The sequence below is a fragment of the Xenopus tropicalis genome, chromosome 5 (assembly GCF_000004195.4).
Source record: "Xenopus tropicalis strain Nigerian chromosome 5, UCB_Xtro_10.0, whole genome shotgun sequence".
NCBI classification, from domain to species: domain Eukaryota; kingdom Metazoa; phylum Chordata; class Amphibia; order Anura; family Pipidae; genus Xenopus; species Xenopus tropicalis.
This window is the reverse complement of record NC_030681.2, coordinates 145087295-145115077: the sequence shown is the minus strand read 5'-3', so window position 1 is coordinate 145115077 and position 27783 is coordinate 145087295. Positions and strand designations below refer to the sequence as shown.

At 40.1% G+C, this 27783-nt stretch overlaps 1 protein-coding gene and 1 pseudogene across 3 annotated transcripts in view; one reads left to right on the top strand and one right to left on the bottom strand.

Annotated features, from left to right (window-relative positions):
* The window catches only part of klhl29 (kelch like family member 29), a 580607-nt gene that overhangs the window by 313397 nt on the left and 239427 nt on the right, over window positions 1-27783 (bottom strand). The window lies entirely within an intron of this gene.
* On the top strand, window positions 21233-22813 carry LOC100495640 (annotated as a pseudogene).

The window sequence follows — 27783 nt, the reverse complement described above, 5'->3', positions numbered from 1 at the left end:
AGTATCACTCGTGTATTATAAGGGATAATGTACCCCCTACTGTAAATGATAAGGATATTAGCAGTCACTGAGGGGTTCTGTGCCCATATAAAGGCACAAGGCTGCAGGCTGAGTTATACAGGGAACTCTGGGTATCACTCGTGTATTATAAGGGATAATGTACCCCCTACTGTAAATGATAAGGATATTAGCAGTCACTGAGGGGTTCTGTGCCCATATAAAGGCACAAGGCTGCAGGCTGAGTTATACAGGGAACTCTGAGTATCACTCGTGTATTATAAGGGATAATGTACCCTTTACTATAACTGAGGAGTTCTGTGACCAACTGAAAACCGAGGTGGCCATATATGGCAAGATACCAAATGAGCAGATTTTGCCATGTATGGCCACCTATGGTGGGCCAAGTGGGCAATAGAGAGTTAATTACGGCCTACGGCCAAACAATGGAATTAAAATGGTGGATAGATAGGCTGTCGGACCACATTAATGAGCTGATACGGTTCCCAATCAGATGGGAAAATCAAACCTGCCCGATCAAGATCTGGCCAACTTTAGGCCAGAAATTGGATGGGGAGGCATGCTGGGGGTGCCAATACACAGATAAGCTGCTAAATGGGTCTAAAGGACCCGAATCAGCAGCTGAAATCTACCCATGTATAGCCAACTTTACACAGGTCAGGGATAAATACAATTAAAGTCTTACAAATCAGCAAACGTATATGTGAATTCTGGTATTTTAAAATATGAGCACTATATTATATTATTGTAACCCTATTTTGGCTACTGTGGTACTTATAACACGCAACTCCCTGCGTGTGGCGCTACAGGAGCCCTGAGCCCCCGCTTATTATGGGGGACAGGTATGATATAAATGAATGGCGTGCCTCCACCCAGGGTAGGTATAGGTAGAACTATATCTCTCCCCCCTGGGAAACTCGGTGATGCCCTCCTTGGACCCGGACTCCCTGCAACTCCCGATACCTTGCCCCTCCCTTGGGATAGCTTCTTACCAGGCAGTTGAGGATCCTCAGTATATGAACAGCCAAGACACTGGTTAAAATGGTGAGCCAGATGAACTTGTTTTATTGTTGATACAGTCAAAACACTTCAGAGGATGTCACACAGACGGCTCAAGTCACACACTCTCTCTTTGGGCTACCCCCGGTACTCCCGCCGGATGATTCCACCTAGGAACTCACCCCGATCCAAGTGTAGGGCCCCTTCACTGGGAACACTCCCAGGTGCTGACTTGGCTCCTCTTACTACACACTACGGACACGAGGGCACCCACTTCGTTTAGAAGAAGGGAGGTTCCATTTAAACATTCGGAAAGGATTTTTTACAGTGAGAGCTGTGAAGTTCTGGAATTCCCTCCCCGAATCAGTCGTGCTGGCTGATACATTATATAACTTTAAGAAGGGGCTGGATGGATTCTTAGCAAGTGAGGGAATACAGGGTTATGGGAGATAGCTCTTAGTACAAGTTGCCCCAGGGACTGGTCCGATTGCCATCTTGGAGTCAGGAAGGAATTTTTTTCCCCTCTGGGGCAAATTAGAGAGGCTTCAGATGGGGTTTTTTGCCTTCCTCTGGATCAACTAGTAGTTAGGCAGGTTATATATAGGCATTATGGTTGAACTTGATGGGCGTATGTCTTTTTTCAACCCAACTTACTATGTTACTACAGGTCCTTAACTCCAGCCATGAGTGCTGGGGAGTCTTAACCCCTCTCTCTCCTGTTGGGGCTATCGCTGCCCGTTCTCTCTAGCCTGCCTGTCACTCCTAGAGTGACCTATTACAGTACCTCCTGTACTAGAACACTAGCCTGTTGTTCACCTCCTTACAGAGGGGTCCCAGGCAGAAAGACCTGCTGAACATGGGAGGCATTCCCTTTTATACTTTTAGCACAGCGACATCTAGTGGTTGCTGTTAACTTGCAGGGAAACTCCCTTTTCACACATAAACAGCTAGGACCACCTTTAGGTGTCCAAATCACAAAAGGCCACCCTCATGGTGCCTGTCTAAAGGGGAACTAATCCTGAAGGGGCCCAATTCTTTGGGGTCCCTCCCCCAAGCATGCATGTCAGGAGAGGGGGATCTGTGTGCCAGGGGAGCACCGGCGGGATTGTGTCCAACCATGGATCCATAAACAAAAATGCAAAAATATTTACCCAGAAAGTACAAAGTAACTGTACTAAGGAAATAGTAGAGTATCTGTGCATTTTGCTTTATTTAAATGTAATTGTCAGTAGGTCAGATGGCAGGAAGCAGCAAACACGAGGGATTATGAGACAAAGCGGCTGGTTAAGCCCCATTATTATCAGGTAGCTGATTAAACCCACATTGTGCAGAGAAACAGATCATCATTTGCGTTGCTGCGAGGTTGAAGTCCGTTGCTCTGGTTTAATCTCTGGAGCTTTGCTTTGCTTCCCAAGGATTAGAAATCGGATGAAGTATCAGTATCTGCTTATTAACACGAAAGATTCTGTGCTACTCAGTCTGATGCATCCAGTGGGACCTGCTTGCCTTGATCCAATGCGTTACAGCGGTTTAGGGGTTTAAGGACTCTTATTATAGGCATAGCGCACTTTTTAATTCCTTAATAAATGTGCTGTTAAACATTCTGCTATAGATTATTTGGACTAGGCATGCTTTTATATCTGAATTTAATAGCGGCCCAAAGTTTGCCTGGAGGCTTGTAACCCATAGCAACCAATTAGCAAGCAGCATTACTAAGCATCTGTTTGTAAGCAATCATCTAGTTGGCTGGAAAAACGTTGCACTTTTAATTATACTACCAGTGTCTGTTGGTGGAATGCTCGTTAGGCAATAGCAAGGTCTAATTTGCCTCTACACAGAATGCCAGGGTCGGAATTACATTTAAAGGAGCAGTAACACCAAAACAATTAAAGTTTTTCAAAGTAATTCTGATATAATGTATTGTTGCCCTGCACTGGTAAAAGTTGTGTGTTTGCTACAGAAACACTACTATAGCTTATATAAACCAAGCTGCTGTGTAGCCCTGGGGGCAGCCATTCAAGCTGGGAAAAAGGCACAGGTTGCATAGCAGATAACAGATAAGCTCTGTAGAATTTAATGGGAATCTACAGAACCTGTCTGTTACCTGCTATGTAACCTGCACCTTTTCTCCTTTTTTCCCAGCTTGAATGGCTGCCCCCGTGGCACATGTTTATATAAGCTATAGTAGGGTTTCTGTAGCAAACACATGACTTACTAGTGCAGGGAAATAGTACATAATATATTAATGACTTTTTTTTTTGGTGTTACCAGGGCAGGGAGGTTATGTGCTCTTGGCCCCCACTATCACAATGACCCCTTAGGAAAAAAGTACAAAGGACATTTTATTTGACAGTTGTAAAAATAGATTTGTAAATATTTCAGAGATACAGTGGTGCAACTACATGTGGCTGAGCACAACCAAAAAAAATCTTTGGAGGAGCCTGACCTGGCTGCTCTCAGGTAGGAGAGAGCATAGGAAGGGAATTACAGGTATCGGACCCCTTATCTGGAAATTTCCAAATTAAGAATTACGGAAAGGCCATCTCCCGTAGACTCCATTATAAGCAAATAACCCTAATTTTTAAAAATGATTTCCTTTTGAGTACATATACTTAATCCCAACTAAGATATAATTACCCCTTATTGGGGCAGAACAGCCCTATTGGGTTTATTTCATGGTTAAATGATTCCCTTTTCTCTGTAATAATAAAACAGTACCTGTACTTGATCCCAACTAAGATATAATTACCTCTTATTGGGGGCAAAACAATGCTTTTGGGTTAAATTACAGTTTAAATAGATTTTTTAGCAGACTTAAGGTAGGAGATCTGAATTACAGAAAGACCGCTTATCCAGAAAACCCCAGGTCCCAAGCATTCTGGATAATAGGTCCCATACCTGTACTATAAACAGAGGAAGCAGACCCTGATTTTTCCTGTATCCCTCTGGGCCCCCCACAGCCTGCTCCCCCTATAGTTACCCCACTGCAGGGATGTCCAACCCTGCATCCCACCGACAGCCCAAAAGCTGCGAGGTGGGCATTCCACAGCGCTGAGGAACATCTTTCTCATTATATTTTCTACTTATGTCCTTCCAGAAAGGAAACATTCCTGTATTGTTCTGAGTTTAATGAAACCAATGCTTTCCATTTAGAAGAAGACAAGGAGAAGAGCAGGAAGGGATGATGTTGAGTGATGGTCGGCAGCAGCCAAGCCGAGCTAACCATAACAACAACAAAAAAATAAGCCAATAAAATCTTCTAGGAGGTCTCATTTTCCAAACGAGTCCAACTTGAAAAGATCTATGTGCTCCTGCCTCCTTCAATGAATCCCATGTTTCATCTTGCTGTAAAATCTCATCTCTTTCCGCACAGCCATGTCAGAAGCCAATCCGAATTTATCAGGGCTGTAATTCTGTTCCTACGCCGCTGACAAGAGGGAGGTCTGGGCTTGGGAACATTTCAGCGAGCGGCTTGTAATGAAGGATATCTGTAACTGATTAGTAGCAAAGCGCCGCCGCCGTAGTAGCCGCTAAACTCTTATTATCACTCTGGTACTGTTCCGAGGAGAGCCTGGAAATCGAATGGATGGGGGTCGGCAAAAGCAGGGATACTGCATCTGTGGCCAATCAAATTCCTTTTTATTAAACACTGGCAATAAGGTGCTCCATCTCACCGTTAGTGAGTTAAAGGAGAAGTAAAACTAAACAAAGCAAGCAGAGTATCCAAGGCTATTGTGATACTAATACCTACAGTTAGTATTAGTGGTTGTATATATAGTTTATGTATGTGAGTGTATAGATTGGTAAGTATAGGGTGTGGGTGCTGGGTTTACTTGGAAGGGTTGAACTTAATGGACTCTGGTCTTTTTTCAACCCTATGTAACTAACTATTATAAAGATTAGGTTAGCGATACTACACTTTAGGGCTCATTTGAAAAACCAGATGAAGTGGGCAAAGTGCTTCAATCCGGCATTTTTTTTTTTTGCACTTTGCATGCAACATATGGGCATACTCAAACAGGCGCAGAAAGAGACCTGTGGGACCTTTCACTAAACCGGGGCTCCCATTGCCTTAGTCAGCTCTGTATTAGTAAAGGAAGTGTGGGGGAGACAAGTAGGTTTCCCCCCTTCTGTCCTCTAATTGTACTTTGCGTGTCATTCCCATAGGGTATGGAGTGGCAGGAGCTGGAGGTGCATTGGGGCCCTGTCACATTTGCATTACATGGCAGCATAGAAACCAGTGCACTCTGCATCAGAATTGATTAATAGTCTCTATGACAGATTTAAAGGAAAACTATACCCCCAGAATGAATACTTAACCAACAGATAATATGATATAAACTAAGTGACCTATTAAAGAATCTCGCCAAACTGGAATATATATATATATCAGCAAATATTGTTCTTTTACATCCTTTCCCTTGAGCCGCCATTTAATGATGGGCTGGGTGCTCCCTCAGCAATCAGCTGACAGGAAGTGATGCAGCTCTAACTGTAACAGGAAGTAGTGTGGAAGCAAAAAACAGAACTCTGTCCATTCATTGGCTGATGGGGCCTAGCATGTATGTGTGCCTTGGCTTGTTTGTGTGCAATGTGAATCCTATGATCCCAGGAGGCAGACCCTCTAGTTCTTAAAATGGCAGTTTTCTATTTAGTATTATCCAATAGCACATAGTACTAAAATAGTATATTTTTATGAAAATGGTTTATTTAGATGAAGCAGAGCTTGTTTATACAATATATATTTTATAGGCACCTACACTGTTTGGAGGTGTAGTTTCCATTTAATCTTACTTTCTGCTCACGACTCCTAAGCTTAGCTTCTCAACAGCAGTCCAGAACCCACTGAGCATGTGCAGGGCCACTGACACTCAAAAGATGCTTTAACAAGATCCAAGAGGGAGTGCTTCTGGGAACAACTTTGAATGGGGTTCAGCCTTCTGGTCAGAGGCAATGAGTGTGCTAGCTAACCTCATCCTATTGTTTTTATATTCAGTAGTCCTAGAATTCCCAAAATTGGCCTTAACACACTTTTGAAAGTATCCAAACACTTATACAAAACGGAAAAGATTTCTTTCCCTTGTCCTACACAATATGTGACATCTGTAACAGGCAGTTGGGTCCCTGTTCAATGAGCCAGATGTTTGTGGGATGATCGTACTTGTCTCCTATGCCTTGAGAGTGCTATGAAGGAGCAATAAGATAAAGGGAAATTGGCAAGGAAAATCTTTATTCGCACTACACACTGACTAATTACCATCACCGCTGGTATATTCTCTAATTGCAAAGGTTTCTCTGCTCTTTTATAGGAGGAGCTGGCAGATTGATGTGCCTGAGAGAAGCCAACAAACTGCGTCTGCATGGAGAAAGGAAATATAACCCCCATGTATTTTGACACTATGGGGCACATTAAAGTACGGTCCGATTACTAAAATTCTTTGTACTTTGCGACAATTTGTGCGACAAAATCATATTGTCGCAACGAGTACGAAAGTTTCGTTATTCATTCAAGCTTTGGTATTGTGATTTTCCTTGGGCCAGGTTGGAGCAGTATATGAATTTTTGCAAATTGTACTTTAACACAATAGAAATTCGTATTTTGATAAATGAGCCCCTATGGGTTCCAGCTTTTGCAAGTGCATTAATAGCTGTAGTTAATATTTTACCTGGAGTGGCCCCTGCGCCTGTTGCACTTACGTGCCCAGTCAGGTCTTAGGGCGCATGTATTTTCCAAATTGCATTTCCACATCAATCGCCCTATTTTTTCCCCACAATGCAGTGTTCTTCCCAGAATTCTGGCACCACAGTCAAAAAAGGGTGGTAGAGCAAGGGTTTCCCTGCTAGTCATGAGCGGAATTTTTCACCAGTTTTCGATTCCTGGATTTCGCATTTCTCCATTGGTGAATTTTGTTGTGAAACAGTCACAAAAATTGCCAGTGTGAAAAAAAAGTTGCGGTTGCATCAAAAAAAGAAAAAAAAAGCTTTGTGCATTTTCCACCATTTTGTAAATTTTTCAGCAGTTTCGGCAAATGTTTTTTTCGTGAAGCAAAACTGGACAGATTCGCTCATCACTATCCCCTGTGTCAAAAGGCGCAGCAGCACGTGATTCAGAACATAAGAAAGTGCATCAAATAAACAGGAAAAAAAAAAACCTGACCGGTTCGTCAAAAAAAGTTGTGTGGTAGCCGCATTTCACAGATTTTTCACCATTTTAGCAAGTTCTTTAGCAGTTTAGCTCATTTTTCGGCGAAAGCAAAATGGGATAGATTAGCTCATCCCTATTCCCTGCGTCAAAAGGTGCAGCAGCACATGATTCAGAATAAAAGGGGTTTTACATGAAGCTGAATGTGTATACGAGCCACTCCAAACCAAAAATGTTTTGAAGAAAAGTGGCTTGAGTGCACTTATCCTGGTTTTCAACTGATGAGACTTTTTGTGAAAAGCCGCAAGGAACGTGTCCAATAAAGGCAGCCTACCTGATGTCACAGAACGACGGAAACTCAGAGCCTGCTCAGCTTTGGGTTTCCATAATTGATATGAGAAAAGAAAACACCTTTTAAATCTATAATTTCTCATCCTGTTAAGTAGGGATACAAAACTAATACAATGGAGGGAAGTACTGTTATATGATATATTTATAGTATGAGCCTGATCGGCTTGGTAGGTAGGATCTACAGAATTGATATGAGCAGGGAAGTCGTTTTTTCGTCAAACCATCTTTAGTATGGGTTTGTGCAGCTTGGTAGGTATAGTTTAGAGAACTGATATGGGAATTTGAATTGCTTTTATTAAAATAATCTAGAATATGAGCCTGCTTAGCTTGGTAGGTAGGCTTTACAGAACTGATATGAGAAAAGCGACCCTTTGAAGTGGTTTTATTTAAAGTATAGGGGTCCCCAACCTTTCTTACTCGTGAGCCACAGTCAAATGTAAAAAGACTTGGGGAGCAACACAAGCATCATAAAAGTTCATGGAGGAGCCAAATAAGGGCTGTGATTGGCTATTAGGCAGCCTCTATGCACCCTATCAGCTTACAGGGGCTTTATTTGGTAGGAAATCTTGTTTTTATTCAACCAAAACTTGCCCCCAAGTCAGGAATTCGAAAATAACTGAGGGCAACATCCAAGGGGTTGGTGAGCAACATGTTGCCCCCGAGCCACTGGTTGGGGATCACGGATCTATAGTATGAGCCTGCTCAGTCTGGTCGGTAGGGTCTACAAAGCCGATACATCTGTCGAAGTATTTTTATTCACGCATCTATAGTATGAGTCTGCTCAGCTTAGGTAGGTAGGCAGGGTTCATAGAACAAGGATGGCAAGCCTTTGAAGTGCCATTGTAATAAATCCCCATTTATGGTAAAAGTCTGCTCCGCTTGGTAGGTAGTATTTACAGAACTGATCTGAGGAATCCAACCCTTTGAAGTGCTTTTATTCAAAGCACCTACACTATGAGGCTGCTCAGCTGGATAGGTGGGCTTTACAGGGTTGATATGAGCAATGGAAGCCTTTGAAGTGTGTTTATGCAAAACATCTATAGTATCGTTTCCCAAGCTCCCATGTAAATAAGAAGCAGAGAGAATGTTAAGTAATAAAGGCCGATAGTTACCCTTTAAGGTCTTTTTCTTTGTTGGTAAAGAGCGTTCACCTACGTGTGCCATAGGGTTTGAATTATTTACTTTAAATCATGATGTTACTGCTCAGAAAATATCTATTCATACATTATGTAAGCACTCCCATTCAGCCGGGTATGAAAGGCAGAGCGAGGAAAACATCATATGATCAATAATTAGACACTTGAGAGGGACTCCTCCGGCTGACAGAGCAATCACTTGGCTTTGTGCTGACGCGCTTCAGCTCCTTCAATAGTAATTCCCATGAAGTGCCAGTTCCACAAATTAACACTGCAAGACTAGCGAGGAGGCAACAATTACAACTTTATTTCCAAGGTTTTATCCGCATCATCATAATAACCATATTGAGGAAGATTGTGGTTCTTGTAGAACGCGGCGGGGTGCCTCGGCGACTGTAATCAGCTCATTGTTGGCGCATTCAGCAGCGCAGAGTCCCCATCCCCATTGGGTGACGCTCAACTCATTACTTTTATCAAGCTGGTAAAGCTGTAATCTCAATTAAGATAAGGATTTTTTTTTTAAATAAATACATTAGAAAAAGGAAAGATTTGCCATTTTAACAGTGTTTTTTTTTTATGGATGTAGAATGGATGTTTATGTTGGCAGGGGATACAGAGGATGAGCCCCTACTGCAAATGAATATTAGAATCCTTATTCAAATATCCATTATACAGGGAACTCTGAGTATCACTCATAATGTACCCCCTACTGTAAATGATAAGGATATTAGAAGTCACTGAGGGGTTCTGTGCCCATATAAAGGCACAAGGCTGCAGGCTGAGTTATACAGGGAACTCTGAGTATCACTCATGTATTATAGGGATAATGTACCCCCTACTGTAAATGATAAGGATATTAGCAGTCACTGAGGGGTTCTGTGCCCATATAAAGGCACAAGGCTGCAGGCTGAGTTATACAGGGAACTCTGAGTATCACTCATGTATTATAAGGGGTAATGTACCCCCTACTGTAAATGATAAGGATATTAGCAGTCACTGAGGGGTTCTGTGCCCATATAAAGGCACAAGGCAGCAGGCTGAGTATGGGAGCAGATGACAGAGGATACTGTATTTAGCTCCTAACTTGAAGTCACTATGTATGACGCAGCATTTCTGCAGTATCACAATCCAAGATGGCTTCCAATTAGTACTTGAGCAGACACTGATTTATTATGGCTCCAAATGCAGCTTCTAAAAGGGCATGACCACGGAAATTAAATGGCTCTGTATATGTCTAAAATGATACCAAATATTTCATAAAGTAAAACAGTTCAACAGAAAATGCCATAAATACCTATATTTTCAAGGTCTAAATGTAAACAGTTGGTTTCCTACCAATTTAATATATTTCTTGTAGCCCAGAGTCTTTCTAGGAAGTGGATAATATATGGTACCACCATCAAATCAATCGTAAGGGCCACATACTACTTAGTTAGCAGGGCCCACACTGGGTAGTTATGTAGTTAATATTATATTAAGGATATAATCATGACGGGAGAGTATTTTCTGGTACTCCACTGTACTTCCTTCCTGTTAACAATGTCATATATAACAGCAGTGCATTATTATTATTATTATTATCAACATTTATTTAGAAAGCGCCAACATATTCCGCAGCGCTGTACAATAAGTGTACAGCGCTGCATACATTGGACATACAGAGTAACATATAATGCAATCCAGTACAAAACTGATTGGAAGGGGTTGGGGGGGTCATACTTTGCTTTCAGGTACTGAAATAACGGAATGTGTGAGCCATTACTTCAGGCTGTTACTTGAAGTTATCTGGAATTATTATGGCAAGTAATCACACTTCAAATCAGGACGGGAGGCCAGAAGTGCCCTAGGGAGGGGGGAGTCTGATTAGCAGGGGGAATTTCTAAATTACGGTTACTTAACGCACAGCCACAGTGATTACAGGATATTTCAAATATACATAAATATATATATGTGTGTGTGTGTGTGCAAAGGCATGTGTTATTATATAACCACTGCTTACGTCTTTATATATAAATATAGTGCTGCCATAAATGCACTGGTGCCATTAATAACCCATAATAGTACCTGCTACTACTACTATATGCTGCAACTTGATGAAATGATTTCCTTTTTCTCTGTAATAATAAAACAGTAGCTGTACTTGATCCCAACTAAGATATAATTACCCCTTATTGGGGGCAGAACAGCCCTATTGGGTTTATTTCATGGTTAAATGATTCCCTTTTCTCTGTAATAATAAAACAGTACCTGTACTTGATCCCAACTAAGGTATAATTACACCTTATTGGGGGCAGAACAGCCCTATTGGGTTTATTTAATGGTTAAATGAATCCCTTTTCTCTGTAATAATAAAACAGTACCTGTACTTGATCCCAACTAAGATATTATTACCCCTTATTGGGGCAGAACAGTCCTACTGGGTTTATTTAATGGTTAAATGATTCCCTTTTCTCTGTAATAATAAAACAGTACCTGTACTTGATCCCAACTAAGATATAATTACCCCTTATTGGGGGCAGAACAGTCCTATTGGGTTTATTTCATGGTTAAATGATTCCCTTTTCTCTGTAATAATAAAACAGTACCTGTACTTGATCCCAACTAAGATATAATTACACCTTATTGGGGGCAGAACAGTCCTATTGGGTTTATTTAATGGTTAAATGATTCCCTTTTCTCTGTAATAATAAAACAGTACCTGTACTTGATCCCAACTAAGATATAATTACCCCTTATTGGGGGCAGAACAGCCCTACTGGGTTTATTTAATGGTTAAATGATTCCCTTTTCTCTGTAATAATAAAACAGTACCTGTACTTGATCCCGACTAAGATATAATTACACCTTATTGGGGGCAGAACAGCCCTATTGGGTTTATTTCATGGTTAAATGATTCCCTTTTCTCTGTAATAATAAAACAGTACCTGTACTTGATCCCAACTAAGATATAATTACCCCTTATTGGGGGCAGAACAGCCCTACTGGGTTTATTTAATGGTTAAATGATTCCCTTTTCTCTGTAATAATAAAACAGTACCTGTACTTGATCCCAACTAAGATATAATTACCCCTTATTGGGGGCAGAACAGCCCTATTGGGTTTATTTCATGGTTAAATGATTCCCTTTTCTCTGTAATAATAAAACAGTACCTGTACTTGATCCCAACTAAGATATAATTACACCTTATTGGGGGCAGAACAGCCCTATTGGGTTTATTTAATGGTTAAATGATTCCCTTTTCTCTGTAATAATAAAACAGTACCTGTACTTGATCCCAACTAAGATATAATTAATTCTTATTGGAGGCAAAACCAGCCTATTGGGTTTATTCAATTCTTAAATGATTTTTAACAGACTTAAGTTATGGAGATCCAAATTATAGAAAGATCCCTCATCTGGAAAACCCCAGGTCCCAGGCATTCTGGATAACCGGTCCCATACCTGTACATGGGACACTGTAGCTGCTCCGCTCAGGCTCTACAAAGATGATTTTATTACAGTTTCAGCTGCCACCAAGAATTTGTTTTACTGACAAGAATTTTCAACCTTTTCGCCGTGTCCCAAACCCTTTATGGGAATTAAACAGTAAATGAAATTTCAGAGCACAGAACCCCTAAAGGGAAGCCATTTAAGGCGAGAGACTGCAGCGGGGCAATAAAGCATGTCCCGGCACCTCCCTGTTTGCGCTTACCTACCTGGGTGCTTGGCTCTCATACAATATTTACTTTCATTCTGCCCTCGAGACAAAGCAAGAATTGCATTTCTTTGGAATGGCCCTTTGCCGGCATCATCTGTTCCTGTTATTAAGGATGTCTCAGCCCTGCCTGGAACTCATACACAGTGGGGATTTTCATTTGGATTTCAAATGGCATTCTGCTTTTCAGCAACTGTGTAAAGAAGTTGCTTTTCTTGGCCAAGAGGAGATCACTTGGGGGCAGCCATGTGTCCTTATTGGGGGAGGAGCTTTTGTGCTTTGGGAGGTACTTTACCATACATGGGGTTAGCAAATATAGCATATCTGTTTAATGGTGGGTGGGGGGGAGGTTAAATGCACATTAGGGGCAGATTTACTAAAACTCCATAATTTTGCTTATTTTAAAATTCTACTAAATTCCATTTCCCTAATATTTACTAAAAAAGAGTTGAAAATTCGAAAAAAAAGTTATCAAATTGTTTCGAAAATCTTTAGTTTCGAGACAAAAAAAACGAACTTCTAGGAGAGGGAAGGGTCCTTAGCCACTGACTTCTACATGAACTTGGCAAATCTGGTGAATTGTCGAATTGGGAATTTTAGCTGTTTAGACACTTAAGGGCATGTATACTAAGCAATTTTGAGAAAAAGTTGAGTTTTTTTTACTTCTAGATATTTTTGAGATTTAGGGGGCAGATTTACTAATCCACAAACGTCCGAAAGCGTCTGAATGCATTTTTTTCGTAATGATCGGTATTTTTGAGATTTTTTTTGTCGCAGTCGCGATTGTTTCGTATTTTGCGCAACTTTTTTGTCGCCGTTACGACTTTATCGTATATTTTTCGCAACTTTTTCGTCGCCGGCGACGAAATAATCACGCAAAATACGATAAAGTCGTGACAAATACGAAACAATCACGACGGCGCCGAAATTTTTTTTTTTCATTTCCAATCCGTTTTTTTCCCATTCGGATTCGGGGATTAGTAAATGTGCCCCTTATTAATGAGTTTTTGCCAGCACTCGGTTCTTCTGATATTGTTTTTAGAAAAATTCGAGTTTTTTTTGGAAATTTTCCCTGAAAAATTCAAGTTTTTCTGAAATAACTCCCATAATTTATTATTAATGTTTAGTTAACTTTGTTCTGTTAAAAAAATTTGGTAGGTTTGATCTGTCGAGTACCATTGAGTCCTATGGAGGCTGTAAGCCTGTCCTTGACACATTTTCAAGGAGAAGTTAATCCCATCATTGTTTTCTGTTTCACCCAGTTTCAAGTGAAACTTAAACACATTATTGTCTTCCAAAAATAGGTGCCAATGCTGCTAAAACGGCTGCTGGGGCAATTCCTGTTTGGGAAAAATAAATAGAGGACTCATGGAAACGAATCTCCATTTAAACTTGAGTTTTAACTATACTTTCGGCTCGAAAAATTCAGGTAAACTCGAATTTTTTGTACGAACGATTCAAACATTATCATGACATTTTATAAATACAATGATCGAGTTTAATTTGAATTTGTACCGTGTCGAGTTTATACGACTTTCAAGGTCTTACCCCATAGAAAATCTTGGAAAAGCACACACAGCGTATTTTTTCTCTGCGACTTTTTCCAATAAAATCTAAATCGAGTTTAAAATAAAAAATCCATGATTAGTAAATGAGCCCCTTAGTATATTGGCCCAATACACACAATTTGCCCCCCCCCCAGCATGTTGAAGGAAGAGAATTTTCTTGTGTTTCTGTTTCTATACCGTAATGAAGGGAAGAAGGAAAACAACCCTCCCTAGAAAAAAAAGGCATTTATAGATGAAAAGTTTGACGTGGCAGTGGAGTATATGTTGCCTGATACACAATTTCATAAGAAGTGCTTGTACTTTAGCATTATTTCCCCTTTGGCCTCTCCTGCGCCCAGACTGTCTGCAAACAGATCTGATTTCTGTGAAAAACTCATGTCATAAATGTCGGATGTAGTTTATAGCCCCATGCCAGGAACATGCTGCAGAATTCTGCACAATAAATGGCGGGTTGGAAGGTTTCTATCTTACAGATGTTCTGTGCGCACACAGAAATCCGTCCCCCCCGGGGATATTTTTTCTGCATAGTTGACTAAGACAAACATTAAAAACCTTTGAAAGAATCCCATCCTTCTTCTTTACTCTTCCTATTAAACAGATCCCCGGTTCCCTCCCGAGCCGAATCCAAACAACTTTATCAAAGTGCCAACCCCAATTTCACACGCGTCGCCGCCAAAGCAAAAGGGACGAGGTTGCCGCCGAAAGCGAAGAACCGGCTCCGATCATTTTTCTTAATCTCGGTGACGGCGAGGACGAGTGCTCCCATCTGTTCCACTACAATCTATTGTTTCCTTTGATTATGAGGGCATTAAATGGCGCCATCATTCAGCCTTGCACTTCACTGTACGGCTAGAGTGTCCTACCCGGCTGGCAGATTCATGGCATAAAGATGGATGCCTGCTTTACATTCACAGTATAGGAAGGGAGATAAAACAGCCGAGGGGGTGATATATATGCTTTCCTGGCTTTATGGCACACCTGCGATAGACACGTACAGTAGCTCGTAAAATGGTGTGATTTAAATAGATGTGAAATCTTAAAGGAGAACTAAACCCAAACACATTTTTTTCCCAAGTATGTGTTTTTATGAATCTTTCTTTACACAATGCTTCAGTATTATTGTTACGAACAATAAAAATAACAGTTAAATATTGCTGCTTCTTCTCCTCTAACAGTGGTGTACCTTTTTCCCATTGGGCCCCTCTGCAAAAAATCTTCAGGGGGCCCAGTATGCACCCAAAAACTCAACTGCCCTCTGCCCACCCAGCCTCTTGTTGCTGCCACCGCAGGGCGTGCTGTGTGGTAGTTATGCACTCTGTAACCCAAAATGGATCGGACTGAGGCAGCACAGTCCCAAATCATGGGCCTCAAGTATTGTAGCCATCCGGCTGGTACAGTATTTTACACGCCTAGCCGGTAAAACACCTATCAAGGTTAGGGCCGGTATTACAAATTTACCGGCAATGTAGCTGCTGGGGTTCATCCTTAAGATGAGCCCCTGGCCTGCCCGATCTGCCCCAATTTTACCTTTTTTCCCCTGATCCTCTGCATTACTCATCCTCCTTTGGCTCCTGAATCATGGCTCTGCCCCTTTTACATCCCTGCCCCACCCATTTTGTAAGAATAATAGAAAGGTGACAACCCTAACCTCAAGTTTGAACTTACCTCACAGTGAAAGGGGGTAATTTTGGGGCAGTAACAGATCAGGGCATGGCCTAAAATGTTCAGATTCAGGGTCAGACTGGGGGGTGCAGGGTCCACTGGGGCTGCCGCATAGGGATTCCCCCTTGTGGACAAGATCGGACTGGGGGGTGCAGGGCCCCCCTAACCCCTCGCAGGGACCCCAACCCGATGTCCTCTGAGCGCGCATAATTTTAATGAGTCAGGGGAGGAACTGTCAGCTGGGGGAGCACCGGCAAGGGTCGGGTCTGGGCCGATGGGGGCCCACCGGGCTTTTTCCTGGTGTCCCCGCAGCCCAGTCCGACCCTGTTTGTGGATTTGACTTGGACAGCCCGGTTTTCAGAAGGGCTGTCCAGGTCAAAACTGCCTGCCCAGTTTTCCTAGTTAGAAAAATTGTGCAGGACTTATTGAGACTGATGTGGTGATCAGCCAATTACTGATCGCCACGTCATACTCCCTCCCCATAATATCATCTACCCGCCCCTTCCCCCGTTCTGGGTTACTCTTTGATCTGTATAGCACCATGCGTTTAATGGAAACATGATAAAAGAGAAAGTTCACCTCAGTTGTTAGTACGATGTATCCTGAAACAGTTTGAAGTTGGTCCTTTTTATTTTACTTTATTTTTTTTTTTTTTTTTTAATTATAGTGCTTTTTGTTCAGCAGCTCTCCAGTTAGAAATTCCAGCAGCTATCTGTTGCTAGAATCCAGTTTACCCTAGCAACCAGGCAGAAAGTTAATAGGAGAGGGCTTGAATAGAAAGATAAATAATAACATTTTAGCCTCATTCTTCATTTTTTTTTTTTTTTTTTGGGCTGGTGGTGTCAGTGACCCCTTTTTAAAATGTAGTAAAAGGCAAATAATTAAAAACTCTGATAAAATGAAAATGTAGACCAACTGAAAGGCTGCCAAGAATTGGATATTCTATAACATAAAGGTATAAAAGTAACCTTAAAAGGTAATACCACCTGTAAAAGCAATCTGTAATGCAAAGGGTAACTTAAACTTTTTAGTTGGGTGTAGAATGTAGAGCAGAACCAGATGGTAACACCTGTACAACTCCCAACAAGATAATACGGACACAAACCTATATATGTGCCCCCCCCAATTCGGCACGAGCTGGGCGCACAAAGGAAGGCTCAATGCAGAGCTTAGGAATGGAGGTTTGTAGTTTTCTGGCATAAACTAATGTACAAAGAATCTGTTTAGACCATGAATCTCTGCTTGTTGAACTATAACCCTCCACATACCCATGCCAGCTGGCAATTTACAGCTTTCTATTCACACAGAGCTGAAGGGCTGCAGTCACAGGCCAATGCTGAACACAGAGCTCAATGTTTCCCAGTCAGCGAGTGAGTGTGGCCGGCAGGACAATCCTTGCAGTGTTGGGCAAGTACCTGGCGTAAGCCTGGCAGGGACCCAGCTATACACTCTCAATACACTTGGTGGAGCATAAGGATAACAAGGCCATTTGGCATCTTCTCCCTTACATTGCACCACTGAGTGCAGAGCCGTATATATAACTCTAGTGCAGGGGTGTCAAACTCAATCACATAAGGGGGCCAACATAGGCTAAGTCGCGGGCCAATTTTTTTATTAATATACTTATTAAGATACTAAGGGGTATATTTATCCCAATGTGTAAAAAATAGAGTAAGACATTACCGGTGATGTTGCTCATAGCAGCCAATAGATGCTTTGCTACTGTTGAAATCTCATTACTGATTGGATGCCTTGGGCAACATTACTGGTAATGCTTCACTCCACTTTTTACACCGCATGATAAATATACCCCTTAGTCTTAGTTACTATGTGAGGAAAATGGAAATTGATCAGGCTGGATGGTCAGACACACTCACCAAGGGCCACATAAAACAGCCAGGTGGGCCGGATTTGGCCCCTGGGCCTTGTGTTTGACATATATGCTCTAGTGTAAGTCCGGCTGCATTGGTGCAGGGAAACTGGGCTTTTCTACATACTGACCAGAAAGGAAATATCACATAGCCAGTAAATACACACACACATACACACACACTGGGGGTAGGGTTCCACCCACACATGCAGGGGAGTACATAATTACACTCACTAGGGAGTGAACATACTCAATGGTACCTGCCATTAAGTTAAATACTTCACAAAGGATAATTAAGAGAAACCCACTCACTTATTTATGTATGGCATCCATAGCACTGCCAATAATAGCCCTGTGTCATGGTAACAGCGGCAGTTTGATTAGCAGATTCTGAGGCTGCTGGGAGCTGTAGTTCCCAATGCACATAATACTATGGATATATAGGTTATCATATACTCATGTTTGTTCCTATTTGCTAATTAATCTGGCCGCACAAGTCATGTGGATAATTTTTCATCATCATCATCATCATCATCATCATCATCATCATCATCATCTCTTTATCTATCTATATATATATACATATATATATATATATATATATATATATATATATATATATATTATATATATAATCTCTCTTTCTCTCTCTATATCATCTATCATCTATGTATTTTCCCTATTTTATTTATCTATCTATTATATATCAATTAATCAATCATCTACTATGTGTTTTCTTTATTTTATCTATCTCTATCTATCAATCATCTTGTATGTATTTTCTCTATTTTATCAATCTATCATTTACTATGTATTTTCTCTATGTATTTTATCTATCTATCTATCTATCATCTATCTAATCTATCATTTACTATGTATTTTCTTTATCTAACTATCTATCAATCATCTACTATGTATTTTCTCTATCTATTTTATCTCTCTCTCTCTATCCATCATCTACTATGTATTTTCGGTATTGTATCTATCTCTATCTATTAATCATCTTCTATATATTTTCTCTATTTTATCTATCTATCTATCTATCTATCTATCTACTATGTATTTTCTCTATCTATTTTATCTATCTCTCTATCCATCAATCTACTATACATTGTCTCTATTTTATCTATCTCTATCAATCATCTTCTATGTATTTTATGTATCTATCTATCTATCTATCAATGTATTTTCTCTATTTTATCTATCTCTCTATCTATCCATATACATTCAGACTAGTGCTAGTGTGCTTTCCTATCTCAGCCACATGTGTTGCAGGCCGGCATTAGCTTTGATGGAATATTTCATGCGTTTGAGCTTAGTTAAATACATTCCACCCATACTTGCATGAACAAGTTAAAGCTGGAAGTCTAATAAATGTATAAATACGGCACAGCACAGCGGTAGGACTTGGCGGGGCCTTAAGAATCTTATTCTTGCACTGCAGAGTCGCACTGAATAGAATAAACATGGCTCTTAGATAATGGATAAAAAGATACAACATGAAAGCAGAGAAGAAGAGACAATACTGGGATTTTTATTTTTAAGCAATTTGTCCTGGTGAGAGATAACGGCACAATCTTATGATAAATACGGTCTCACACTGGTTAACTTGAAAAGAGCCAGTGCGGAAGAAAGAGGTGGCCCCGCTGTGCAATGGCAAATCCCATTTTGGGAGAGCTGGAAACTGTGAAAATGTTGATAAATTGATTAGGTTTTCTTTTTCCTGACCTACATAAAGTATAGGAAGCTGGAACTTTCCCCAGCGCAGAACAATCTCATTCGCTTTTTCAGCCGCCATTTGCCACATTATTGCGTTTTACCACAAAGGACTAGTTACATTTAGAGGGGGAGGGGTGGGATTTTTTTTTTTTTTGTTGCACTTCAGATTCTTTTTATGCTCATTATATTTTAGCAAATGTTTTCAACAGCAATGATTAAAAAGATTACATTTATGCCTCATAATGGACATGTATGGGAGATTTGCATGTGGTAAGAATAAACACAAGGAATTCTGGGAACTAATCCCAATTTACACGGCTTTATCCTATGGGCTAATGTTTAGCCACTGAGTTTGTAAAGCAAAAATTAGGATATCAGCTGATAATATTCTATAATATTATATAATAATATAATAATATATTATATAATAATATTTGGTTTAAAATCCCAGTGGGTGAGCTTTAGCCTATAGGATAAACCCATGTAAATGGAATTTTTTTTTTAGGAAACACTTTCCTTCCTATGGTCCCCAGCCTGGTGTTCAACCCAAGTAAACGTCCATAGGAAGGGGTAAAAAAATCTGCACCCTGTAATAGTAATATACAGGTATGGGATCCATTATCTGGAAACCTGTGATTCAGAAGGAAAGTTCATCTCCCATAAACTCCATTTTAATCGAATAATTTAAGTTTTTAAAAATGATTTCCCTTTTCTCCATAATAATAAAACAGTGCCTGTACTTGATCCCAACTAAGATATAATTACCCCTTATTGGGGGCAGAACAGCCCTATTGGGTTTATTTAATGGTTAAATGATCCCCTTTTCTCTGTAATAATAAAACAGTACCTGTTCTTGATCCCAACTAAGATATAATTACCCCTTATTGGGGGCAGAACAATCCTATTGGGTTTATTTCATGGTTAAATGATTCCCTTTTCTCTGTAATAATAAAACAGTACCTGTACTTGATCCCAACTAAGGTATAATTACCCCTTATTGGGGGCAGAACAGCCCTATTGGGTTTATTTAATGGTTAAATGATTCCCTTTTCTCTGTAATAATAAAACAGTACCTGTACTTGATCCCAACTAAGATATAATTACCCCTTATTGGGGGCAGAACAGCCCTATTGGGTTTATTTCATGGTTAAATGATTCCCTTTTCTCTGTAATAATAAAACAGTACCTGTACTTGACCTTAAGATATAATTAATTGGATTATTTAATTTTTAAATGGTATTTAGTAGACAAAAGAATGGAGATCCAAATTATCCCAAAAACTTGCTTTAAGGTTTAGAAATGTACAATGAGCCCCATATGCAAACCTCTATTATAAACATCCTAAGGAAATAATTTGGACACTTTCTGCACTTAATAATATACAGGGAGATACCACATGTAAGCCCTTTCCCTTGCCATGCAGCAGGAGTTACAGTATGGGCATCACTGAACAATGAAAGGCTAAAGTTACCCATGGTATAGTGCCACCTATGGGAGGCCAACTGACTACATATTTGGGCTGTTATAACCAGTAAGTTCCAGGATACATTTGCAGTTCATAGACTGCCCAAGTGTGTATATGAAAATGTCAAGCAATTCGCGTGTAATTAATGCCTTTTGCCATATAATACATATTGATTACACTCTATAATTGGTTATTGAGTTGTTTCAATGTCAGTATTTCCTTATACTGTCCTTACACTGTCCTTCTGCCATAATATCACTAATGATCATTAACTCTGTAACACTGTTGGCAGATGAAAATATGGAAAGGTACATTGCACTGCAGGCATAGTGGGAATGGAATGACAGTTGGTTGCTATGGTTACCTTGTTTGTCTTAAGGGGTTTCTAAAGGTTAATGATATGCACCTAATGTGCATGTAAAAGATAAGCATCTAGATTCCTCTTGACAGAAACAGAGCCCATTGTGATGTCATAAACTGTAGATGCTGCCTGGAGGCATAGTGGGACTGGCAAGACAGCTGGTTGCTATGGTTACATTGTGATGTCATAGACAAGAAAGGTGCTATCTACTTGCACTGACCTGCTTGGTCATAAGACCTACGAGCTCTGTTGGTGACACATCACAGACTCAATCTTTATTGCTTTTTAAATTTTTTATCTGATATTTTACTTTTTTATCTCTATACTTGAGGAATACAACTATGGTAAAGAAAGAGAAAAATCTTAACATCAACATAAATATGGAAGAGGAACCTGAGGATGAAGGTGACCACCACTGTATGAAAATATGTGGTCGCTTCTTGGTCCTTCTACTGTGTTGCATTCTTGCAGTCGCATACTATATATTTGTGGTGGAGATCTGCATTTTTACAATTGAATCATTAGAGGAAAAGGTGGCCTACTTGATCATTTTCCATCTTATTTATATTCTGTGTTCATGGTCCTTTCTCCGGACCGTCCTAGCACGTCCTGCTAAACCTCCGGCAAAATTCTGCCTATCGGATGCTGACAAGCAGCTGTACCTGAATCAGAAGAGGCCGGAAATGAAGCAGGAGATCCTTATTCGTGTTGCTAAAGACTTGCCTATTTATACTAGGAATTCAAAAGGAGCTATTAGGTACTGTGAGAAATGCCAAGCGCTAAAGCCAGACAGGTGCCACCATTGCCCAATATGTAACACCTGTGTACTGAAACTGGATCATCACTGTGTATTTCTAAACAACTGTGTGGGATTTACCAACTACAAGTACTTTATCCTTAGTGTGCTGTATGCCCTGCTATTGTGCCTATTCATTTTCGCAGTGTCGCTTTATTGCTCCATACTATTCTGGACTCATCGGGTGCCGGACACCAACTCCAAAATCCCTATTATATTACAGCTCTGCGTGAGTTCAGTGTTTTCTTTAATAGGATTTCCATTTTACTTAAGTCATTTTTATATGGCTGCAAACAATTTAACAACTGTAGATGATAAGGAGGATGAAGATGAGGAGGAGAAGATGAATCCCTATGACTTGGGCTTCAGCAAGAATCTGGCACAAGTTTTTGGGAATAAAAAGAAATATTGGTTCCTCCCAATCTTCAGCAGCTTAGGAGATGGCTCCTCATTCCCAATGGGTGATGCCATGGAGGACATAGAGAAAAATGCGGGTACTACCTAATGAACTCCATTAGAACTTCATAAGAACTGAAAATTACTAGACTGACAATGGTCCCAGAAGACGATACAGAAAACTTTGAAGAGATGCGTGTAATAGTACAAATGCATTACTTATTCCAAAATGTTCAAATGACGTTGATTTTATTTAGGTAGTGCATACTATTACTAGGAAGATATATGGGACTTTTGTTGATTATTCCCATGTGGAATAACTTTTTGGTCTTTGTTATTGCCTGCTATACTAAACTGACCAAAAAGCTTCTCCCTCCTAACCTAACCCAAAATCTAAGGCACTAGGGTTGGGGATTCTTACTAAATGTGCTCCATGTAATGGAAAAATGCACTGGAGTGGAGAGAAGAAAGATGTATACTGTATGTTCCTGCATATATATATGAGAAACTAAATAAGTAATATTTATGTGTTTAATAAAATGTGTGTATGTATACATAATGACATCTGTTACAAACCTGTTATTTGTTTCACATCTAACTGTAATAAACTAAATAAATATACATTATTAATATTCCTTGCTGTTTTTTTCATGTGATATAAATAATGCCAAGTGACACATAGCACTTTGAGATTCCAATATGCTAAACTGCAATGTGTTAAAATGGACATAAAGTTATGTGCAAAACGGAGCACATATTAAAGCAGCTTACAAAGGTACTTGCACCTATACATGCTCCCTAAGTCCCCAAGTCCAAATGCACTGAATGGGGTTCAGTCTGTTATTTGAAAATATTTGAAAATATCCAGTCTGAGCAATTTAAATTCCCACCACATAAACTGATTAGTCGGTTGGAGACTGGGACACTGGGTAACAGATTCTGTTGGAAGGCACAGCGGTTTAGCTTGGGATTTATAGCGAGGCCACAAAGGCCTGGGTCTAGGGTGGCACAAACTTGAAATTTTCCAATTTTGCTCCCATACGGAGCAATGGGGACCTCTCCCTACTGCTCCGTATGGGAGTTTAAAAAGAAGTCTTGTATGATATCATAGGTGCGTGTATGGCTATCTTAAGGCTATACTTGTTATAAATCTGTTTACTTTCACCTGGTTTAAAGCCCTGCCTATACTCCCCCACCCAAAAACAATGACAGGGAACCATTATCAGAAGAAAGAAAGTTCAGTTAGGTTTAAGCCACCCCAACTTTTATAAAAATCTGCCGTTGCCCTTTAAGTGCCACAAAACATCAATCAAGGGTTGCCACCTGGCTGGCATTTCACCAGCCAGTACAAATTTACAAATATGCCAACTTATTTGGCCCCTGGCCCACCCCTGTATGCCCCCAAACCCAGGCCTACTCACAGAATTTGGACCACCTCTGCCTAGCCCTCTGTCCTGTAGCATCATAATTCTGCCCCCCATGAAATCAGCCGGTAAAGGCCTGAAGAAAAGGGGTCAACCCTCGTCATACATCTGCTTGCATAAGTTGCCATTGTTTTCTAGATGTCCATGACTTTATCTCCTTTCTTAACCCTCTACTCTTCCTATATTGTTTTAATCCGCATACAAGAAGGAAGCAAGCAGAGTGTGCTGGCAGCCTGGGGGCATGGTATTATGCAGTTGGGCAAGTAGCCAACTGGTAGCGGCTATTTCTGAATGAACCATAACAAGCGAGTGCTGATCAAATTGAGACCCACAGGCAGCAGAACACATAAATGCAAATGATGCATTTCCACTACAACAGCAAACAATTCCCTTCCTGATTTCTCATTAATCTCACTCCTGTACAATTTCACAGTTAAACTTTCCCGCTAACCCAATAATAAAATATTATGGGAATGTATAATTAGCAGCCGGCTTCTCGGCATCCCTTCCCTTCAGGGTCAGCTTTAATAGGAGCTGAGTTCTCAGCAACACGCAGAGCGGCGCATCCACCCTCGCGCACTCGCTGCACTTCTCTTCCAAATGGACTTTGTTTCTGAACAATTATAATAAGCTTAATTGTCCCACAAAAGTGCTTCGCTCGTTAGCAAATATTCTTAAAATGACCTTGTAGTTAGTGGAAGTACTGTGTGGATTAGCGGTTTTATCCTTTTGCTGGTTTGATATTCTCAGGGCTGGAGGTTGGATACTGATTTATATATTACCCCCTCCTCATGTAGTGACCCGGGTCTTCCTACATGGCCACAATTTCCTTAACAATATAATTATTTGTATGATTAAATGGTTACTACTCACAGAACTCCCCATTTTAAGAATGTATTTAATTCACTAAACAAAGCTTAATATATCTTTTTATATAGAATTTGTAGATTTATGCTAGTTCGTATAGATATTTTAGATATTCAACTACTATAGTATAGTCTTGACTCCGCCCATTCAACATCACAAGCCTGCCCCTTTCAATGGCATGATCCACCCCCTAGGGACATGTCCCCAAACAGGCCGGTATACTTTTGCTAAAAAGATGGCTGGTACAGTCTTCTGGTAACATTTGTGGTTTCTCCAAATCTGCTCTAGAAGAAACTTTGCATGTTGGGAAGAAACTGGCAACAAGGTAGCCTTTTTCTTCTTTGCAGAGCAGCATAGTTGCAGCGTAGTGGAGAGGAGATTCTATAACATGGTAGAGCAATGTACAGGTATGGGACCTGTTATCCAGAATGCTTGGGACCTGGAGTTTTCTGGATTAGGTGTCTTTGGGTAATTTTGATTTACATTTCTAAAGTCTGCTAAAAAATAGTTTAAAAGAAAACTATACCCCAAAATGAATACTTAACCAACTGATAGGCCACTAAACTATTAAAGAATCTCTCCAAACTGCAATATATACTGTATATCAGTAAATATTGCCCTTTTACATCCTTTCCCTTTAGCCACCATTAAGTGATGGGCTGTGTGCTCCCTCAGAGATCAGCTGACAGGAAGTGATGCAGCTCTAACTAACAGGAAGTAGTGTGGGTATAAAAGGCAGAACTCTGTCCATTCATTGGCTGATGGGGCCTAGCATGTATGTGTGCCTTGGCTTGTTTGTGTGCACTGTGAATCCTATGATCCCAGGGGGCGGTCCTTAGTACTTAAAATGGCAGTTTTTCATTTAGGATTACCAAATGGCACATACTACTAGAATAGTATATTTTTATAAAATGGGTTTATTTAGATGATGCAGGGTTTTACATTTGAGCTGTTTATGCAATATATTTTTACAGAGACCTACAGTACATTGTTTGGGGGAATAGTTTTCCTTTAAACATTAAATAAACCCAATAAGAATGTTTTGCCCCCAATAAGGGGTAATTATATCTTAGTTGGGATCAAGTACAGGTACTGTTTTATTATTACAGAGAAAAGGGAATCATTTAACCATTAAATAAACCCAATAGGGCTGTTCTGCCCCAATAAGGGGTAATTATATCTTAGTTGGGATCAAGTACAGGTACTGTTTTATTATTACAGAGAAAAGGGACTCATTTAACCATTAAATAAACCCAATAGGGCTGTTCTGCCCCCAATAAGGGGTAATTATATCTTAGTTGGGATCAAGTACAGGTACTGTTTTATTATTACAGAGAAAAGGGACTCATTTAACCATTAAATAAACCCAATAGGGCTGTTCTGCCCCCAATAAGGGGTAATTATATCTTAGTTGGGATCAAGTACAGGTACTGTTTTATTATTACAGAGAAAAGGGAATCATTTAACCATGAAATAAACCCAATAGGGCTGTTCTGCCCCCAATAAGGGGTAATTATATCTTAGTTAGGATCAAGTACAGGTACTGTTTTATTATTACAGAGAAAAGGGAATCATTTAACCATGAAATAAACCCAATAGGGCTGTTCTGCCCCAATAAGGGGTAATTATATCTTAGTTGGGATCAAGTACAGGTACTGTTTTATTATTACACAGAAAAGGAAATCATTTAAACATGAAATAAACCCAATAGGATTGTTCTGCCCCCAATAAGGGGTAATTATATCTTAGTTGGGATCAAGTACAGGTACTGTTTTATTATTACAGAGAAAAGGGAATCATTTAACCATGAAATAAACCCAATAGGGCTGTTCTGCCCCCAATAAGGGGTAATTATATCTTAGTTAGGATCAAGTACAGGTACTGTTTTATTATTACAGAGAAAAGGGAATCATTTAACCATGAAATAAACCCAATAGGGCTGTTCTGCCCCAATAAGGGGTAATTATATCTTAGTTGGGATCAAGTACAGGTACTGTTTTATTATTACACAGAAAAGGAAATCATTTAAACATGAAATAAACCCAATAGGATTGTTCTGCCCCCAATAAGGGGTAATTATATCTTAGTTGGGATCAAGTACAGGTACTGTTTTATTATTACAGAGAAAAGGGAATCATTTAACCATTAAATAAACCCAATAGGGCTGTTCTGCCCCCAATAAGGGGTAATTATATCTTAGTTGGGATCAAGTACAGGTACTGTTTTATTATTACAGAGAAAAGGAAATCATTTAACCATGAAATAAACCCAATAGGACTGTTCTGCCCCCAATAAGGGGTAATTATATCTTAGTTGGGACCAAGTACAGGTACTGTTTTATTATTACAGAGAAAACATTTGAATTTAATTAAACTGGAATTTGAGATTACTGGATAATGGGTTTCTAGATAACGGATCCCATACCACTATTAATTTTGCCTTCCTATTCAAAGCTGAATTTTCGATGAAATGCCATACTGCAGCCCAATACACAAATGCTCTATGCCCTTGTAACCAAACCTATTCATTAACATTTCCAGTTTCTGTGGATATTACATTTAATGCTCCCATAAGAATCAGGCACGTCCCATGTATATCTCAAGGCAACTGATGGCAGTGTTGCAGCCCTGGCACAAGCAGAGAGTTCCACTGAAGCGGACAAATAAAAGGAGTGAATCAATAGCAGCAGAGTAAAGCACTTTATAATCTCGCACGGCAATGAGAATAATGGCTGATTAAATGATAGAGAGCTGAGTGAGCCGTACACAAGGGCTATATAACAGGGCCCGCAACGCCAGCCGGTACTGTGCAGCTCTATATTCAAGGGATTAGAATTCCAATACCAGGACGGGCAATTTTGGAGCTGGGTAAATTCTTGCTGAATGCAGCATAAAGAAATGATAACACACTCGCAAGCCATCGATCATGGAGAGCGCGGCTGTCGTGCCGAGATGAATGCATCGCTTTAACTCTTTCACTGCTCGGAGTTCCCATGGCAGATAGTAGCACCGTCGTTGCACTACAGAAACCTTGGCTTCTATACTGGCAGATACACAGAACGACTACTTACACAACAACACTGTTACTAGGGGGGATGCAGCATAAGCCATTGCCTTGGGCCTGAGTGATTAACAGTCACAAAGGGAAAGTAAAGACACTCCAGTGTGCCCTACGGTGTTTATATATAGAAATAGCAGCAGCTAGCTATGCTACAGCAATATAGTGTGAGGGTAAGGGGCAATAACTGTAGGGGAGAGTGTATAGTAATGTAATGTGATTTATGGAACAGTGTGTGTATACAGTAAGGCAAGCAA